The sequence below is a fragment of the Eschrichtius robustus genome, chromosome 2 (assembly GCF_028021215.1).
Source record: "Eschrichtius robustus isolate mEscRob2 chromosome 2, mEscRob2.pri, whole genome shotgun sequence".
Classification (NCBI taxonomy): Eukaryota; Metazoa; Chordata; class Mammalia; order Artiodactyla; family Eschrichtiidae; genus Eschrichtius; species Eschrichtius robustus.
The window spans coordinates 81285666-81307383 of record NC_090825.1 but is presented as its reverse complement, the minus strand read 5'-3'; the positions used below and the strand labels follow the sequence as shown (position 1 = coordinate 81307383).

Genomic DNA, 21718 nt, shown 5'->3' with positions numbered 1-21718 from the left:
CACATTTGGTAGTGTATATAGGCCCATGCCACTCTCTCACTTCGTCCCAGCTTACCCTTCCCCCTCCCCATGTCCTCAGGTCCTTTCTCTACGTCTGCATCTTTATTCCTGTCCTGCCCCTAGGTTCTTCAGAACCAATATTTTTTTTCTTAGATTCCATATATATGTGTTCACATACAGTATTTGTTTTTCTCTTTCTGACTTACTTCACTCTGTATGACAGACTCTAGGTCCATCCACCTCACTACAAATAACTCAATTTCGTTTCTTTTTATGGCTGAGTGATATTCCATTGTATATATGTGCCACATCTTCTTTATCCATTCATCTGTCGATGGACACTTAGGTTGCTTCCATGTCCTGGCTATTGTAAATAGAGCTGCAAGGAACATTGTGGTACATGACTCTGTTTGAATTATGGTCTTCTTAGGGTATATGCCCAGTAGTGGGATTGCTGGGTAGTATGGTAGTTCTATTTTTAGTTTTCTAAGCAACGTCCATACTGTTCTCCATAGTGGCTGTATCAATTTACATTCCCACCAACAGTGCAAGAGAGTTCCCTATTCTCCACACCCCCTCAAGCATTTATGGTTTTTAGAATTTTTCATGATGGCCATTCTGAATGGTGTGAGGTGATACCTCATTGTAGTTTGATTTGCATTTCTCTAATGATTAGTGATGTTGAACATCCTTTCATGTGTTTGTGACAATCTGTATATCTTCTTTGAAGAAATCTGTATTTAGGTCTTCTGGCCATTTTTGGATTGGGTTGTTTGTTTTTTTGATATTGAGCGGCATGTGCTCCTTGTAAATTTTGCAGATTAATCCTTTGTCAGTTGCTTCATTTGCAAATATTTTGTCCCATTCTGACGGTTGTATTTTCATCTTATGTTTTCCTTTGCTGTGCAAAAGATTTTAAGTGTCATTAGGTCACATTTCTTTTTTTTTGTTTTTATTTCCATTTCTCTAGGAGGTGGGTCAAAAAGGATTGTGCTGTGATTTTTGACATACAGTGTTTTGCCTGTGTTTTCCACTAAGAGTTTTATAGTGTCTGGCCTTATATTTTGGTCTTTAATCCATTTTGAGTTTATTTTTGTGTATGGTGTTAGGGAGTGTTCTAATTTCATTGTTTTACATGTAGGTGTCCTGTTTTCCTAGCTCCACTTATTGAAGATGCTATCTTTTCTCCATTGTGTATTCTTGCCTCCTTTATCAAAAATAAGGTGACCATATGTGCATGGGTTTATCTCGGGGCTTTCTATCCTGTTCCATTGATATATATTTCTGTTTTTGTGCCAGTGCCATACTGTCTTGATTACTGTAGCTTTGTAGTATAGTCTAAAGTCAGGGAGTCTGATTCCTCCAGCTCCGTTTTTCTATCTCAAGATTGCTTTGACTCTTCAGAGTCTTTTGTGTTTCCATACACATTGTGAAATTCTTTGTTCTAGTTCTGTGAAAATTGCCATTGGTAGTTTGATAGGGATTGCATTGTTTTGGGTAGTATAGTCAATTGCACAATGTTGATTCTTGCAATCGAAGTACATGGTATATCTCTCCATCTGTTTGTATCATCTTTAATTTCTTTCATCAGTATCTTATAGTTTTCTGCATACAGGTCTTTTGTGTCCTTAGGTAAGTTTATTTCTAGGTACTTTATTCTTTTTGTCACAATGGTAAATGGGAGTGTTTCCTTAATTTCTCTTTCAGATTTTTCATCATTAGTGTATAAGAATGCGAGAGATTTCTGTGCATTAATTTTGTATCCTGCTACTTTATCAAATTCATTGATTAGCTCTAGTAGTTTTCTGGTAGCATCTTTAGGATTCTCCATGTATAGTATCATGTCATCTGCAAACAGTGACAGCTTTACTTCTTTTCTGGTTTGGATTCCTTTTATTTCTTTTTCTTCTCTGATTGCTGTGGCTAATACTTCCAAAACTATGTTGAATAATAATTGTGAGAGTGGACAACCTTGTCTTGTTTCTGATCTTAGAGGAAATGGTTTCAGCTTTTCACCATTGAGAACGACATTGGCTGTCGGTTTGTCACAGATGGCCTTTATTATGTTGAGGTAAGTTCTCTCTATGGCTACTTTCGTGAGGGTTTTTTTCATAAATGGATGTTGAATTTTCCCGAAAGCTTTTCTGCATGTCTTGAGATGATCTTACCGTTTTTCTCCTTCAGTTTGTTAATAGGGTTTATCACATTGATTGATTTGCATATATTGGAGAATCCTTGCATTTCTAAGATAAACCCAACTTGATCATGGTGTGTGATACTTTTAATGTGCTGTTGAATTCTGTTGGCTCATGTTTTGTTGAGGATTTTTACGTCTATGTTCATCAGTGATATTGCCCCGTAGTTTTCTTTCTTTGTGACGTCTTTGTCTCGTTTTGGTATCAGGGTGATGGTGGCCTCGTAGAAGGAGTTTGGGAATGTTCCTCCCTCTGCTATATTTTGGAAGAGTCTGAGAAAGAGAGGTGTTGGCTCTTCTCTAAATGTTTGATAGAATTCGCCTGTGAAGCCATCTGGTCCTGGACTTTTGTTTGTTGGAAGATTTTAAATCACAGTTTCAATTTCAATGCTTGTGGGTGGTCTGTTCATATTTTCTATATCGTCCTGGTTCAGTCTTGGAAGGTTGTGCATTTCTAAGAATTTGTCCATTTCTTCCACGTTGTCCATTTTATTGGCACATAGTTGCTTGTAGTAATCTCTCATGATCCTTTGTCTTTCTGCAGTGTCAGTCGTTACTTCTTTTTCATTTCTAATTCTACTGATTTGAGTCTTCTCCCTTTTTTGCTTGACGAGTCTGCCTAATGGTTTATCAGTTTTGCTTATCTTCTCAGAGAACCAGCTTTTAGTTTTATTGATCTTTGCTATTGTTTTCTTTATTTCTTTTTCATATTTTTCTGATCTGATCTTTATGATTTCTTTCCTTCTGCTAACTTTGGGGTTTTTTTGTTTTCCTTTCTCTAATTAATTTTTGTGTAAAGGTAGGTTGTTTATTTGAGATGTTTGTTGTTTCTTGAGGTATGATTGTATTGCTATAAACTTCCATCTTAGAACTGCTTTTGCTGCATCCCATAGGTTTTGGGTCATCATGTTTTCATTGTCATTTTTTTCTAGGTACTTTTTGATTTCCTCTTTGATTTCTTCAGTGATCTCTTGGTTTTTTAGTAGTGTATTGTTTAGCCTCCATGTGTTTGTATTTTTTACAAATATTTTCCTGTAATTGATATCTAGTCTCATAGAGTTGTGGTCAGAAAAGATACTTGATAACGATATCAGTTTTCTTAAATTTACCAAGGCTTGATTTGTGACCCCAAATCTGATCTATCCTGGAGAATGTTCCGTGAGTACTTGAGAATAAAGTGTATTCTGTTGTTCTTTAATGGAATGTCCAGTAAATATCAGTTAAGTCCATCTTGTTTAATGTATCATTTAAAGCTTGTGTTTCCTTATTTGGATGATCTGTCCATTGGTGAAAGTGTGGTGTTAATGTCCCCTACTATGATTGTGTTACTGTCGATTTCCCCTTTTATGGCCGTTAGCATTTGCCTTTTGTATTGAGGTGCTACTATGTTGGGTGTGTAAATATTTACAATTGTTATATCTTCTGCTTGGATTGATCCCTTGATCATTATGTAGTGTCCTTCTTTGTCTCTTGTAATAGACTTTATTTTAAAGTCTATTTTGTCTGATATGAGAATTGCCACTCCACCTTTCTTTTGATTTCCATGTGCATGGAATATCTTTTTCCATCCCCTCACTTTCAGTCTGTGTGTGTCCCTAGGTCTGAAGCAGGTCTCTTTTAGACAGCATATATACGGGTCTTGTTTTTGTATCCATTCAGCCAGTCTTGTCTTTTCGTTGGAGCATTTAATCCATTTATATTTAAGATAGTTATCAATACATTTGTTGCTATGACAGTTTTCTTAATTGTTTGGGGTTTGTTTTTGTAGGTCTTTTCCTTCTCTTGTGTTTCCTGCCTAGAAAAGTTCCTTTAGCATTTGTTGTAAAGCTGGTTTGGTGGTGCTGAATTCTCTTAGTTTTTGTTTGTCTGTAAAGGTTTTAATTTCTCTGTCGAACCTAAATGAGATCCTTGCTGGGTAGAGTAATCTTGGCTGTAGGTTTTTCCTGTTCATCACTTTAAATATGTCCTGCCTCTCCCTTCTGGCTTGCAGAGCTTCTGCTGTAACATCAGCTGTTAATCTTATGGGGATTCCCCTGTATGTTATTTGTTGTTCTTCCCTTGCTGCTTTTAATATGTTTTGTTTGTATTTAATTTTTTGTAGTTTAATTAATATATGTCTTGACGTGTTTCTCCTTGGGTTTATTCTGTATGGGACTCTCTGCTCCTCCTGGACTTGATTATTTCCATTCCCATATTAAGGAAGTTTTCAACTATAATCTGTTCAAATATTGTCTCAGATCCTTTCTTTTTCTCTTTTTCTTCTGGGACCTCTATAATTCGAATGTTGGTGCATTTAATGTTGTCCCAGTGGTCTCTGAGACTGTCCTCAATTCTTTTCTTTCTCTTTCTTCTTTATCCTGCTGTGTGGTAGTTATTTCCACTATTTTATCTTCCAGGTCACTTATCCGTTCTTCTGCCTCAGTTATTGTGCTATTGATTCCCTCTAGAGAATTTTTAATTTCATTTTTGGTGTTGTTCATCACTGTTTGTTTGCTCGTTAGTTCTTCTGGGTCCTTGTTAAATGTTTCTTGTATTTTCTCAATTCTGTTTCCAAGATTTTGGATCATCTTTACTATCATTACTCTGAATCCTTTTTCAGGTAGACTGCCTATTTCCTCTTCATTTATTGGTCTGGTGAATTTTTACCTTGCTCCTTCATCTGCTGTGTGTTTTTCTGTTTTCTCATTTTGCTTAACTTACTGTGTTTGGGGTCTCCTTTTTGCAGGCTGCAGGTTCATAGTTCCTGTTGTTTTTGGTGTCTACCCCCAGTGGCTAAGGTTGGTTCAGTGAGTTGTCTAGGTTTCCTGGTGGAGGGGACTGGTGCCTGTGTTCTGTTGGATGAGGCTGGATCTTGTCTTTTTGGTGGGCAGGTCCACGTCTGGTGGTGTGTTTTGCTTTCTGCTAATGGATGGGGTTGTGTTCCTGTCTTGCTAGTTGTTTGGCATAGGGTGTCCAGCACTGTAGCTTGCTGGTCGTTTTGTGGAGCTTGGTCTTAACACTGAGACGGAGGTCTCTAGGAGAGCTCCCACCAATTGATATTACATGGGTCAGGAGGTTTCTGGTGGACCAGTGTTCTGAACTCGGCTCTCCCACCTCAGAGGCACAGACCTGACACCTGGCCAGAGCACCAAGACCCAGTCAGCCACACGACTCAGAAGAAAAGGGAGAAAAAAAGAAAGAACGAAAGAAAACAAATAAATAAATAAATAAAATTAAATACAGTTATCAAACTAAAAAATAAAAAAAATTTTTTTAAATAAAAAAAAATTTTGAAGTATTAAAAAAAAGAAAAAATATCACACAAGGAAGCATACACACACACAGTTACAAAAAGAGAAAAAAGAAAAAAATATATATCTATATATATAAAAAAAACAAAGGGAAGAGACTAACCCAAGCAATAAACAAATGTACCAATGATAATAAACTCTAAATACTAAACAAAGTTAAACATAAAACCAGAAAGAAATTAGATGCAGAAAGCAAACCGCAAGTCTACAGTTGCTCTCAAAGTCTACCTCCTCAATTTGGGATGATTCGTTGTCTAGTCAGGTATTCCAGAGATGCAGGGTACATCAAGTTGATTGTGGAGATTTAATCTGCTGCTGCTGAGGCTGCTGGGAGAGATTTCCCTTTCTCTTCTTTGTTTGCACAGCTCCTGGGGTTCAGCTTTGGCTTTGGCCCCGCCTCTGCATGTAGGTCACCTGAGAGTGTCTCTGCTTTGCTCAGACAGGACGGGGTTAAAGGAGCAGCTGATTAGGGGACTCTGGCTCACTGAGGCTGGGGGGAGGGAGGGGTACGGATGCGCGGCAAGGCTGCGCTGGCAGAGGCCAGCGTGACGTTTCACCAGCCTGAGGTGCGCCATGTGTTCTCCCAGAAAAGTTGTCTCTGGCTCACGGGACCCTGGCAGTAGCGGATTGCACAGGCTCCCGGGAGTCGAGGTATGGATAGTGACCTGTGCTTGCACACAGGCTTCTTGCTGGCTGCAGCAGCAGCCTTAGCGTCTCATGCCAGTCTCTGGTGTCCGTGCGGATAGCCACGGATTGCCCCCATTTCTGGAGCTCGTTTAGGCGGTGCTCTGAATCCCCTCTCCTTGCGCACCTGGGAACAATGGTCTCTTGCCTCTTAGGCAGGTCTAGACTTTTTCCCGGACTCCCTCCCGGCTAGCTGTGGTGCACTAGCCCCCTTCAGGCCGTGTTCATGCAGCCAACCCCAGTCCTCTCCCTGGGATCTGACCTCCAAAGCCTGAGCCTCAGCTCCCAGCCCCCTGCCTGCCCTGGCGGTTGAGCAGACAAGGCTCTCGGTCTGGTGAATGCAGGTCGGCACCGATCCTCTGTGCGGGAGTCTCTCAGCTTTGCCCTCTGCACCCCTGTTGCTGCGCTCTCCTCCGTGGCCCCGAAGCTCCCCCCACCCACCCACCCCCGTCTCCACCCGCGAAGGGGCTTCCTAGTGTTTGGAAACTTTTCCTCCTTCACAGCTCCCTCCAACTGGTGCAGGTGCCATCCCTATTCTTTTGTCTCTGTTTTTTCTTTATTCTTTTGCCCTATCCAGGTACGTGGGGAGTTTCTTGCCTTTTGGGAAGGAAGTCTGAGGTCTTCTGCCAGCGTTCAGTAGGTGCTTTGTAGGAGTTGTTCCACATGTAGATGTATTTCTGATGTATTTGTGGGGAGGAAGGTGATCTCCACGTGTTACTCCTCCGCCATCTTGAAGGTCTCTCTCCAAAAGTCTATTTTTAGATATAATTCATCAGTGGTTGGATCTAGGTACTTAAAATGTTAGTGGAATACTCTCTAAAGTTATCTCACACTTATACAATACCTGAGATGAGAGCTATTTGGAATCAATTTAGATACCTCATTATTGATTTTTATACAGTACTCATATTTTAATACTTTTTTAATGCCTAAGTTTGCGAGGAAAAACCTTGACTTGCTGCTACTTTCACTTGAACTGGAAACGTGTTCTTCATAGAAAGGATAGAAAGGTACACACTCTCTTCTATGCAATTGACCGGAATGTATTTTCTTAAGTTTGGAGCCAACTGAATTGATTATGTAATCAATAGTAAGAAAAATGACTTCAGAGCAGCTATTCCATTACCAAGGTATATTTTGGTTTTTGGTACCTGTCTTCCAATAATTTACTGCTTTGTATCCAGCAATTGACATGTATTTTGGAACGTACTTTGATCTTTTACTATTATATATTTGTGGATGCTTTACTGGGGAATACATACATACACACACACAGATATACCCTTTTTTACAAATCAGGAAGTATTACTAAAATGAGCTGCACATATTTTCTAGACTAATTTTCTTGTTGCCATTGTTTTTTGCTACACTATCTATGCATTCTTTGATGGTATGATTTCCTGTGGAAATCCCTGTGGAGACCCTAGGGCTTCCTTTCAGGAATTCTTTTATGTCCTATCTCTGTGCAAAGGAAGAAAGACCTTCTATTAAATTAGGCATTTGTGTGTGTATCATTTTAATTTTCTTTCTCTCTTTTGTAAAGTGGTGTCCTTTCTACCCCCTGCCTAACCTATGAACTCCTGCCTGGTTTTGGCTTAAGCCACAGCACAAAATACATGCACTAGAAACTTATTAGGGAGAATGACCTCAAACTCAGTACTGCTCAATGTCTCAAAATCTTTGTGGAAATAAATAATATTTTCAAAGGATTTCCTGAAAATCAAGTAGTCCATCCATTTTTCTTGCTCAGAGATTCTTAACTTTGGATAAGGGAGGATCTAAGAGCACCCTAAAATTGCATATAAATTCTATGCATATGAATTTTAATGGGCTGTTATTTTTACCAGGTATTCAAAATGGTCTATAACTAAGAATTGGTTAAGAATCATCTCAGTTTATATTTTCAAAGCTATAGTTGGATTAATACAAAAGACTGGAAGGCTACATCCTATATACCTGGACTTCAGTTTTCCAGAACTACTGCATATGATTAATTATCCCTAAGTCAACTGTTAAAATTATATATATATTTTAAAAACAATAACAGAAACATACCACTTTGTCTAGTGAAGATATTTATCTTTGGTGTCCGTGTAAGCAGTAAATGTGGTTCTTTGAGAAACTGGCCTATCTTCATATTTTGGAATCTATGCCTCAAAGAACCAGTTGTGTTTCCTCTGGCTTTACTATTATAGACAGTGTACTGCCAAATTAGAGGCTCAATGTTAGCTACTGTACTCCAGGGCATGCATTTTTGTAACTCTTGAATTTATTCTGTTGTCTCTACCCTTATTTACCTTTGCCACAAATTCTTTACTTTTTTGATAAGCATTTTGTTGTACTACGTATTTTTATAAGTTGCCCGAAATCATTTCCAAAAGCACTGAGTGTACAAATACACATGAATAAATAAATAATAATAGTGACTGAGGCAGCATATAAATCTTTTTGTTTATTTCATATATTTTTTTCACATGGTCCACAGTTTTAAAGTGCTTTCAGATATGACTTCTTTAATAACATACTTTTGGGGGCAAAGGGGAGAGTGGGATGAATTTTGGGAGATTGGGATTGACATCTATACGCTACTATGTATAAAATAGATAACTAATGAGAACCTACTGTATAGCACAGGGAACTCTACTCAGTGCTCTGTGGTGACCTAAATGGGAAGGAAATCCAAAAAAGAGGGCATATATGTATATGTATAGCTGATTCACTTTGATGTACTGCAGAAACTAACATAACATTGTAAAGCAACTATACTCCAAAAAAATTAATTAAAAAAAAACATACTTTTGAATTTTTTGTTTTAACTATTTATTATTAGAGTTTAAAACCTACTAATGTATCCTTAATAAAGTAAGAGGAGCTAAGGGGCCAACAATGAAAAATGAATCCAAAGTATTTTAACCTGAATGGTAAAGCAGGGAAGCTCCTTTTTCCCCCTTAAGATATAAAAACATATTTTAGGCATCATTGCTTTAGGTAGATGTACTATTTTGCAGTCACTTGCTCAAAAGATCTAACAAAATTGAGTATATTTTCAGAACGTGTCTGCTCTGTCTTCTTATAAACATGAGTTTCTTCTTTGGGGTGTATTTTAGTGCACACTAGTGTACTTTTGTGTGTGTGTGTATGTGTGTGTGTGTGTAACTAAGCTTTGTCTTTTAGTAAAATTGCAGTTATTTATATAGTCCCTGTTTTGCTTTCTTTTAGTTCTAAACTTGCATTTGTAAAAAGTTAGCAATACATATTGCTTCTCTGTTGCTGTTTGTCAAAAATGGGTTGCTGACTACTGTATTATTGTATTGTGGTAGGATGTACTGATGAGTGGAAAACGAGTGAAAAAGGGAATTGATTTTTCTTCTTATGTCCTGAGTAGGACTCCCCAGTCTACAATGCCATCTATAGAATTATCATTTGAACGTACATTTAGTGGATAAGGTAAAAGCCCAAGCCTAAGACATAAGCAAACCCTAAAGATCAGCTGTAAACCATTTCTTCCCAGCTACATATTAATTGTGCTATAATGGAAACACTGAGGCTTAGCTTAGAGAAAAGAATGGGAATCCTATTCCCATTATATAAAACTTTACCAGTGACAGGTTAGGTAAAATTTTTAAAGCAGCATAAAATACATATATATATATATATGTTTTAACCTCAACAAAAGGTATTACAACTCTCCTCTTTGGGTAGTCTGTATGCCCAAGCATATGCCATGTCCTCAGATAAGCTGAAAAGGTTTCCCTCATCATATATCTTATCCCAATGTAGGCCTAGGCTAAGTTCTGTGCCTGGTGCATGGTAAGTGCTCAGTAAATACTTATAATATTGAATATTTGACACTGTTAGGAAAAAGAAAGGCCATGCACAGTGAGCGTGTGACTCAGAAACAGCTGTCCGGGAAGAAAAATGAAGTGCCCAGGTTGCCAAAAACCAAGTCTGCTGGAATAAAAGGAAATGTCTGTGTGGTAGCTCCTAGTCAAAGAGCTGATGTGCATTGCTCCCTTTCACATCATGGCTGATTTTGCACTGTGCTACAAGATGTGGTCATTGCTCTACTCAGCTTTTCCTAGAAGCATCAGAGCTAGGCTGACCCTTATAGAAGGAAAAGAAAATGTGAACATCACTTCCTTCACAAGTTTGCAGTGAACTGCTAAAGTATAAAGACTTCACTCTTAATACACAAAGAGAAAATTTTGCCATAGTTTTTTTAAGGACTGCTAACATAGCCTGAGGGACAGACTGCAAGTAGTCATCAGGTAGGCAGGGAAAAGTGGAACAAGGACACTTACGACTGAAGACTTTAGTTAGTTTGAGAGTGAATATTTGAAGGAGGAGCTACTAGGAGCTACATTCTTTCTACCTTAGGAGAAACTAGGTGTTATTGTGTAAAGTAGTCTCTAAAATAAAGTAAGAACTATAGAAGTATACATTTAGGGATATGGAATCAAATCAAAGAAGGTAAAGTATGCTTCTAGGTTCTTCTACTAACTCTCTTTGAGAGTGTTTGGCAGTTAATCCCTTTGATTAATTTCTTCATGTCTCTGAATTACTACTTTACCTGTCAGGATTTGGCCTGAGAAGTAGAATCACTATGAGTGATGTAGAATAGAGATTTATTATAGAGGCTTTCACTTCACACAGTTGTTCCTGGTGCAGAAGTCTGTACAACGCTGTCGCCTCTGCATCTTGTACCAGGCCTCAAGTCTCAAAAGGTCAGGTAGTCCAACAGTATGAGAGAAAAGCTGAATGTGTAGTAGGGAAGAACTGAGAAATTTGGAACCTAAGAAGACAAACTGCAGCCCATGAGCCCAAATGGAGACTCAGATCTGTCTTTTATTGCTTCCAAATCTATAGTGCACGTAACCTGTAAGATAAGCTGGTGCCATTTGCCATAGAACTGAATACAAATCTTAAAGTTCATGGTTAGCCTGAAGTTCTTCAATAATAGCATTTTATCGGCTTACTTCCACCCTCCCCACACACACTCTTCAACTCTCTACAGAGCATTAAAAAATGCCCTAAAAGGTTTTTTAAAAGGCTACTAAATCTTCATCTGAAATTGATCCACAATTATCTACAAGAAGCAGAATCCTTTCTGAGGGTACTTTCAGACTAAATTGGTTTCCCAAGAGGATGATTCTCAATACAATGAAATGGAATCTTTCTCTTGCATTTTTAGGATCTGTGTGCAGCAGTGGTAACATTAAAAAAAAAGGGTCACTGGTCATATGAAAAAGATGACTCTCCCCATCCCTGCTTCTTCAGAATTCGTGCTATATTTTCTAGCTATTTCTACAAAGGCCATGTCTACCAGCTTAATCTCTGACAAATGAAGACCATCCATTCATAGTCATCTGGAAGACCTGTGTTGCACTACTATGCTGTTCAGGAATTTAGTGCCAGCTAACACAATGACTGGTTGACCAATGTAGTTTTGATGTGCACAGTAGTAATATGGTTTTTATTCTCCCTCTAAGGAGGAATGTTGGAGGCTGGCTCTTTAAAAATAACCAGTTTAGAATGAAGCAGCCATATGGTTGATTACAATGATGCTTTTCATTTTAGTTCAGTTTTGATTAAGTTAGAATCTGATACTGTAAGTGCTCCCATATAACAACAGAACAAATTCAGGCATTTCAGTCTTAGCATTTCACGTTTGTATATAAATGTTGAAATTTTAAAGATAATATGAAGGATCAAGCATTATATACATTTAAAATTCTTGATAGTTAAAAAGTTTTTCATATTTACATAATGCCTTACTGTAGTACTTAAATTTTTCATATTTATATAATGCCTTACTATACTATTTACTCCAAAATGATATGAAGTTTAGTGAGAAATTGAGGAAAATAAATAAACATGTAAAAATTATTCCTTAAGAAAGGAAGTTCCAAGACAGTTTATCTAATGCAGGTGAAACTGGAATTAAGCAGTATATATCTAGATGTTCACATTTTTAGGTTCAGTTCACATTAATAAGGACATTAAATAAAGAGATTCTTTGGTCACATAAAAGAGCTGATTTTCACTCTCCTTTCTCGCTAAGAACCAATGTTGTCTTTCATAGAAATTTATTGTCTTTTTTTTGGTAATGTCTTCTCATAATATAAGAGATGTAGAAATCAGAAAAGAAGGGGGAAATCAAAGGAATATGAGATCTATGTACATTGCTGCAATGATTTTTAATTTGTTCAAATGTTTTTGTATGAAGCTTGCAAAAAACATTTTTCTAAATCATGAATGCCAGAATAAAGTGCATCAACTTGCTACAGTTAAGTTTTAGATAGAAAAAGTTGTTATTATTAATTTTAAAGTTTGTATTGAAAAGTTGACTTTTGAAAGCCATTGCATTATGTGCAAATCTTGAAATATAAATGTTATACTATTTTTGTGAGTGTCATAATATCAAAATATTATGCCCATAGGTCTATCACATAGTATCAGGTGTTGATGTTGAATTACTTACTATATAATTTCAGTTTTAGACATTGAACATAATTTAAATTTCTAATTAGTGTTTTTATATGAAGCAGAAAAAAATATGAGGGGATTAAGAAAAACTTGAAGAGTTTTCAGTTACATTTAGAAAAATTTTCCCTGAAAGCTTTTCAGTAACTTTGGTACTCCAGGTATCAGGTTTGTCAGTTATGTTTGACACTGGAAGTTTATTTGAGGAGCCTGTAGAGAATGGTAACCTTGACCCTCCCTGGGAAGCCCTAGTCTGTCAGTCAACCAGTTAGCCTTAGCCTGTTAAGTCAGTCAATCAGCCAGTCAGTCAACCAATGAATTTACATTTACCTGTTACAAGGTAGAACATTTTGGAACCTAAAAGAGAGCGCAAACCATTCTGGGATACTGCACAATCTTAGGCAAAACAGTAGGGTATACTGTACACAGCACTAGGTCCAAAACTTAGTTCAGCAGGCAATTCATTTTATGATTTTTATCAAGTCTAGTTTTTGATCCATGGACTGTTTAATTAGCGTGTTGGCCTAAATAACTCCTGTACCTTATAATTCTAGAATTCTATGATCTTTTCTTTATTTGTATCAATCCATGGAATAGTAATTCCCAACAACTTCCCACAGCTTTCCGGTGTACTATGAGCTCTTTTCATTGCAACAACTCAAACTGATATTGAATATCATTTCATTTTGTTAAGTCAACTTTACGAACTGTTTTTAGTGATGTCCATCAAGTAGATCATTAAGTCAAATGGTTGGTGGTATAGAATTGGGTACAACTTGTTACAAATAAAAAGTAACATAGGATAATATTAATCCAGTGCTAATGAAAGGTAATTTCCTTAAGAGGGTGGGTATTAGGCCTGTCATATTAAGATAGTAAACAATTATTGGAACAGCAGCACGATGCTAAGTGTGAAAATGTGCATGATAGAATAACTGTGAATGGTTTTCTAAATAGATACTATGACAACTTGTTATACTTTAGTAGTGATTACTTTATAATTATAATTGCCTTTCAAAAAATGTTGCATTGGGTCTTTTAAACTTTACCAAATAATTCAGGCATTCGTAGGGGTTTTTACAAATATAAGAATTTTAAGATTTACTATAGAAAGTTGGATAATGGAGCTGATACACAGTAAATTCACCTCAAATTAGATGGAACTCTTTGAATCCAGTCTTAAAATTTAAAAAAACGTATCTAGAGACAGCCCACTTTAAGTCCTCTCTGGCTTAGTGCAGGATGCTTTTCTGAATTTACTGTAAATAGGAATTTTATAAAAAGGAAGGCATGTGTCTGCGTTTTGTTGTGGTACTTAACTTTGAGGACTGTATACTCCAAGTTGCTATGGTGAATAGATATTCAACTTGCAGTCATATTCAAATTTTGAGATTATTTTCTTGATAATTAAATATTTCCCTAACTTATAAAATTCTTAAAACCAGAACTATTGTTTTTAAAAACATGTGAGGTTAATAATAAGTATGAAAAAATACCTTGGCTCAGAAATGGAAAAATGAAAAGCATGGATCAAATTGCATAGCACCTCTTTGTTAGTTTGACATGAGGCCAGAAGCAAGAGTTTATACTAAACGTTGTTTTTAAAATGCACCCTTTAGTGTTATTTGATATTTTCCCCAAGCAAACTAAGATGTGAAATTTAATAATCCCTTCTGACAATTATATAAAACTGGACTGCCATGCTTAATTGATGACGAGCCGCTTCATCTGCCACCTCCAGACATTCACTGTAAGTTATTGATACGCGGTTCACAGCCTCTATCCATCAGATCTTTGATTGCATCTGTGTTATTAACCTTTGGGTTGATCTGAGAGTGGCATCACCCGACTAACTGGCTGTCATGTCAGCTTGGCAGCTGGGCTTCACATGGTCTCTTTCACTTTGTCTCCCAAGAGCATCTGAACAGATAGGGACAAAGCGATGTAGCCAATTAATTACCTTGTGATTTCTAGATTGTCCAACTTTTCTCCTGAGATAATGTCAGGAGGAAATAAAATCTAAAATATATGAGTACTTGATGCACTAGAAATATGAGTCAAAAGTCTTTGTGCCGTAGAGACCCAGGTTCTGATTTCAGCTCCAAATCTATGTGACTTTTTGTAAGTTACTTAACTTCTCTGGGCCTCATTGGAAATTATTTGGAGGCAGAGACAGTGAATTTTCCTCCAGGATTTATTCTCCTTGTATTAGTTTATAAATAAGTCCTACCTGTCGGGGACAGATCTATCTTTTGGAAGTGTTAAGGACAAAAGGATATAAAATAAATAAATGAATATGTTGTTAGTTTCCCCTCCCTCAGAGTCTTGGAAGAAGCACATGGGCTCTGAAAGTTATACCACCCTAACTTCACAGTAAATCTGCCTTGACCAATTCTGCCACATACACATAGGTTTTAGTAGGGCTTCTGCTCTCCTAGCTAGAGACATTTCTTAACCTGCCTTTTTCTTGAGTGAGATCATCTGACTCAGCTCTGGCTCACAGGAGAACACAAATGTTACATGCAACTTTCAGATTCTGTTCTTAAAATAACCCACTTACACCGCCCCTCCCCCCCCTTTTTTTCCTTTTTCCACTGGCTGGAGAAAGCAATAGTTGGGCTTGGGAAATGGCACCATCTTGGACTCAAGAGATGGAAGCTCTACCTTGAATCTGGCAGAACCCTCTTGGGATAACACATTCTGGATCACCCTATATATCTAAGTATTCTTTAAAAAAGAAATAAACCTGTATCTTTTTTTTTTTTTAAGTCAATGTATATTCGGGTCTCTTTGCTAAAGTAGCTTAGTTTAAATCCTAATAAATATAAACACCTACATTCTGATATTTTTATGAGGGTTAAATTATATAAGCCATGTAAAATGCTTGCATGTGGTACTGTGCAAACACTCTCTTTGCAGATGGAATTTTTAAATTACCTAGTTTTGTTTGGACAGACAAGTAATCCTAAAATCAATAGAGAAGTTAAACCTCAGTGTTAATGGTTTTTAAAATCTCTATTTCTTTACCTTAATAATAAATGTTTCACTGGTTTAGCATTTACAGGGCAAAGGTACTGCCCAGTATCATCCCATCCCATCTTCATATTTATTATCCTTTATGGATATTTGGATGAGTTTATAATGTATATAAAGTTTATAGGACATGTAGTAGGTGCTCAACACATGTTAAAATAGTCTACTTCTTTCCTTTTATCACATTCTACATTAGATATAAAATATAATGGCTTTCAAGCTCACAGATACTCACCCATTAGCCTTCGTATTCGTTTGAGGAACTGCACCTTCTCCCCACATTCTAACAATATGATAAAAGGGAACTGTTGGGGTCTTGCCTCTTTCTTCATAGCCCTTAATGGACTTGTGAATATTTCCCTAGGATTTCTAAAATATTGGTAAGAGAGAGGCACTCTTTCCCTGTGGTTCTGCTATTTTGGAAATGTGAAAATTAAAGCTTTCTGTAGTTTTGTCTGCTGTCACACAGCATAGTTGTGGTAATAATTGATTTTCTTGTTCTAAATGCGCAAGACAAGTTTCACTCTGCTTTTCTTGTAATTTGAGTCCATGAAACAAAATATTTCTCCTTGATTAAGGTGAATTAAGGTGGGTTTCTTTCACTTGCTGTGAAAATAATCCCTGAATAATGAGGAGCCTCTTTGCTTCAGTGCAGTGTCTCCCATGGGCTGTGGCTGGAACAAAGATCACTATGCCTGAATTCTCTGCCAGATTAAGTCGGCAAGTGCCCTGCCTTATACAAAGAGAGTTGTTCTCTAGGACACAATCCTACCCTCAAGGGGTTTACCATAGAGAAGAAATGATATGAACAAAATAAATAGCTAAATAACAATACAAGCTTTAAGTAACTGTGAAAGGCAATTAAAAAAAAAAGATATGACAAGGTAGCGCAGTGTTATCACAAATAATTTCCTGTGGAACTTGAGGTTCAGGGCAATAAGCAAAGCAAAGCATATCATAAATCATTAAGAGAATATTTGTTTAAAACTTCTGTGGGATAGTACCTGCAGGCATGCCTTCCCTTTTTCTGCAGCCTGAATAAGGTAAATAGAGTTAGGTCAGCAGCCATGTAACAGAGCAGGACCCTATGGGGTCTTCCCGGGACAGGCCCTTCCCCCATATCCTCTGCTTTAGCTCCTCTCTGTTACCTAGATAACAGTATTTCCTGAGTTGTTTTACAGATGTGAAAATCCCCCACGAAATGGAAGATGTTAACTACTTGAAGACCAGGTGCCCATAGCCCCAGGCCTCCTGGAGCCTAAGGACTGATACTGTTAACCCCCGTGACACAGATGGCCCTGCAATAAACCTTTCTCTGCTCCAAACAAGGATGTTTTGGTTTGTTTGGCCTCACTGTGTGTCAGGCACATGAACTTGCGCTAACAGCAAAACCGTAAAATCTGAAAAGATATGAAGCCTCTAAAGGCTTTTCTCCCCCCGCTCCCCACTACCCTCATCACTCCTCCCCTCCCTGAGTATCCTGCCTTCTTTAGCTCTCCCTTAAGAGCTAAGTTCTCTCCTTTTCCTCGCAGAAGAGGCTGCGCGATTCTACACACTGGCCCAGCAGGATGTAGCACTATGTGCATCCCCAGAAGCATAAAGGTTCTAGAGTTTATTGAATTAACTGTGCTGCATAGTATTCAGTGAAATATAATTAAGCCTCACATTTTCTCTAACTCCTTGGCTGTAGTTTTTATTTATGGTTCCAGGCCTCCTGGGAATGCTGGGGAAATTCTCCTGAACCACAGTACATTTGTTTGGGTATTTGTTTGCATACCTGCTGAAAGCCTTTCCACAAGTTCTGAATATTGTTTCCTATATGTCAGCTGCTCACCTAGTTTCCCTCATGGGTCACATCTGTAACACCCACTTCTTTTATTCTCTTATAAATGAACTGGTCATCCAAACCACGTTATCGACTGACTTAGAATGTTATCACCATGATCACCTTGATTAATTTGCTAACCTCGGGGATTAAGCTGTCTTGACTATTAACAGTGGTTTGAAAAAGCAAGAATTTGCCACTTCCTTTGGTTGGTACTATGTAGACTGCTTGCCATATGGCCTGGGCACACATGACCTAGTTAGAGAGGCAGAGCTACGTGTTGGCAAAAAAATTGGAGGCCTTGGAGCAGGAACTGTAGACTGACATGGGTTTAAGCTAGGACCTACCATTTACTAGCTGTATCACCCTAATCAAGTTACTTACTATCTTTAATTTCTTTAAGTTTCACCAATTGTGAGGTAAGACTAGCAAACACAACGTACAGACTTGTGAAACTTAAGAATGACAGCATTCATAAAATATTCACCAGGTCTCTAGTGAGCACTCAATAAATAGTAACCATTAGTTGTGATTGAGATGACAGTGAATATGAATAAGCAACAAGTAAATGTATAAATATGATTCTGTGATACTTTTTATATTGTAAAAATAATTTAGCAAATTAAAGGAACCATTTGGGGGCTTAGTTTGAAAGCTTAGTATTCCTCTAAAGAAAAAAAAATGAGGACAAGATTCATCCTTAGATAATTTTAAACTAAAGTTATTCTAAAATTTAATCCAATAAACAATTACTGGGTTTGGAATAAAGTCATTCTAAAATTTAATCCAGTAAACAGTTATTGGGTGTTGTCTTTGTGCCAGGAAATATGCAAGCATCAGGAATACAAAATTAAGTATAGTTTAGTGATATAAGCATACTGATTGAGCATGTACATGAGATAACCTGAATGTGAAAATGAAACAGATAGTTGTTCAGACATGAAATGATAAGTGTGTGATATTTTCTAGTCTGCATAACTGTTTGATTTATTTCATTTATACGTTCATATTTTACTAGCTGTGGTTTTTCAAGATATAATTGAATTTCTACAATAGGAAAGGAGAAGCATTTTAATTTCCATCAAGATTTAGTATATGTATTTTTCACTGCAACATCCATGCTCTTACTATTAAACTAGGATAAATAATGTGTAGAATTTATTGTTTGATCATGATTGCTTACCTACCCAAAATAAAAATTGGAAGAAATTTACTTGTGTATAGATAATTAATCTTGCTCAATTGTCTAAAAATAGCATCTATATGGATAACTGATTATGGTACTTTCGTTCCTCACTTATTTTCTCATCCTATAAATTTTTATCTTCAACTATTCAGTTATTGGGAGATAACATTTTGTGATTTAAAAAAGGCAGCTAATTTTATGTAAATGTTTTGGTTCTTGATATGTAAAGATGTAAGGACAAATACAAATATAAAATAAAAGGTTTGATTCTCCCTGTGAACAATAAGCGAAGAGATGTCCTACCCTCCCTTTTCTTAGATATTTGCTGTAGAAAATTTATAATTGTAAATACTTTCTCAGTCTCTTGGAAATGTATGTAAACCTTTTTAAAGTTAAATAAGTCTTTTGTCAGTTTTACAATTCTGGAATATCTTTCTGTAGGACCTAGGAACCATACCTTTGAATATAATCATCAAGGAAGGTAGCACCCATATGTCCCAGTTTCTGTGAGAGCCCAACCATGACCAAGTTGCAAAACTACCACCTGTCATAGAGGTAAGAATTTAATTTGCCTTTGGGTAAATCCAGTTAACTAATATAATGGATCATCTCAGTTAGGTGAATTTAGAATGAACTATGTGTGACAGTGGTGCTGTCAAGTCCTCTTACTTGAACAATAGTTATTGTTTACCTTGGGGACATGTATGGAATGGGTTGTATCTGCTTGGCTGTATGAAAGGGTGAGATTTCTTTCTGCCTTTGAAATCTCTTAGTGAGTTACCTGTAAGACTCATCATGTTCTGGCTTAATACTCATTCAAAAATAAAATTATTTTCTCTCACTTCTGCCTTTGTGAAGCCATTTTTCTGGCTCAGCAGAAGATTTTTTAAAAATTATATTTCCCCAACAAAGGTGAACACAAATATTCGCTCATTAAACCATTCATAGTTTTTAAAATGTTATTTAAACACTGCTCAACAACTACTTAAAAATAAATAAAAATCTGTATACATGCACATATGTATTAGGTTGAATCATTTGATAATGTTGTTTTGTAAGTGAAAAACAGTAGAATATCAGCAGTTTCATGTGTTATAACCTAAATTATATGCATTTAGAGAAATGTGTGGAAGAATCTACAGCTAACTGTTAATATCAGCTAATTAGTTGGGGAGAGATTATTACATTTTCTTTTATGTATCTATCCTCATATTTTTTAACTTGTTGCAATAAGTTTGTATTATTGTTTATCTTGGTTTACAAAGTAAATTGATTTTTGAAAAGATGCTAGTGGCACTTGCAACATAAAGGTCATTAATCAAGGCAGGGACAATTCCCCTTTTACGTTTCTTTTAATGTCCAGCTCCTAATGTAGTGCTACATAAATATTTGTAAAAGGAAAAAAAATGAAAAAAATGTGTGAATGAATGAATGACCATAGCCAGAGAAGATTTTTGAGGGAATAGTGAAGACTTAAAGAAGCTATACTGAAATCGTTGACAGGTGTTTGGGGGTAAAAAACAAAAAAACAAAAAGAAACAGAGGCAGTATATAAATAAATAAATAAATACCTTTTTGGAAAAGTTTGGCCAATAATAGACTCAGTAAAGTGACTTACATTGTTCAAAAGAGATCCTTTTGTAGTTGTGAGTTCTCAGAGCATATTTGCATGCTTATTAACATCATTGTTGGTGGCAAAGAGGTTGAAGATAGAGAAGGAGACAGGATAACTAAAAGGAGACAGGATAACTTTCCTGAGAAAGCAGGAGGAGGTACTGGTCTTAATTTGGTTCATACAGAGTTCTTCCATTATTCCTAAAAAGAAGAAAAGGTCGCAGAGGCAGGTCTATTTGTGCATCTGTTGGAAGATTGGGAGGATCTTGGCTGATGATGACTTTTCTGTCTCTGTGAGGCCTGGAAATGAGATATGATGCATCTGTTTTTCATGTTGCAATTGCTCTTGCTGAGTCCAGTATCTGTACAAACAGAAGTGGTACCTTACATGCTTTCAAAGCTGCAAGTTTTAGTGGTCATTTGCATGCCCAGCTACTAATTCTGAAGAATGGTCATTGTGCCTGAGTGCCTAGGACAGATGGTTTTTCACCTTTAGTTACATATTGCCAAATAAACTCTCCCCCTATGGACAACCCTGGAGTTGATCACAGATCATCAGCCCATTTTCTCCTTTCCTCTTGGTGAGTTCCTATTTGGGGTCCTTGGTTCCTTTCTTCAGTCAGGACCACCAAAGGACTTGAAAAGAAGGGAATGAATTCTGGATCCCTTTTCTTCCAGAGACTCTGTATTAATTGGGGTTCAGTCAGGAAACCAAAAGTAACTCCAGGTATTTCAAACAACAAATGGCTTAATAGAGGGGATTAAAAAAAATTAGAAGGTCTGGGATAGAAAAGATTACGGAAGCCACTCTACCATTTAGGAAATCAGGAAATGATCAAATTATAGGAAACCACTGCCATTGATTTCGCTGCCCACTGTACTGAAGCAGGTGAATCTTTGGAGGACACTGGGAAGTTGCTGGAAAACCCTTGATGCTGAAGCCGTAGTAATTGCCAGCCACAGCCATGAGAATAATAATTGCTTTTGCTTTTTGCTTTTCTTGCAGATTTACACTAGCTCCTCTCATTGGCAGAATCTAATCTAGGGCCATAATGACAGTAATTCTTGAAAATGCAGTTCCCAGGCTTCCAGCTCCTATGATAAAAGGAGAACATAGAAGGGGAAAAATGGGCTGAGTGGCCCACACAATTCCACACAATCCAGCGCATTCCTCAGCCAAATTACCTACATCCTTTCCCAGGGAACAGTTCCCACTTGACCTACAGTATGAGGTGCTGAATATGTGTTCTTGCTAACTCGGGTGAGACCCTAGTAGAAACTTATGCCAAAAGTTGATAACCTTAGAAAGTTGAAGCTTGTCAAGCACTAAAGGACTGGGTTGATTTGCCTCTAGCTGCCATTATCACAACTCTCTTAGCAGTAGCCCCAAGGGCATAGCAAATTAGTGT

General features: G+C 37.1%; 1 long non-coding RNA gene across 2 annotated transcripts in view; it reads left to right on the top strand.

Annotated features, from left to right (window-relative positions):
* The window catches only part of LOC137759448 (uncharacterized), a 185165-nt gene that overhangs the window by 32800 nt on the left and 130647 nt on the right, over positions 1 to 21718 (top strand). For both annotated transcript variants that reach the window (XR_011073102.1, XR_011073101.1), the window contains exon 3: positions 19137 to 19250. This is a non-coding gene — a long non-coding RNA (uncharacterized lncRNA). The remainder of the gene's footprint in view (positions 1 to 19136; positions 19251 to 21718) is intronic.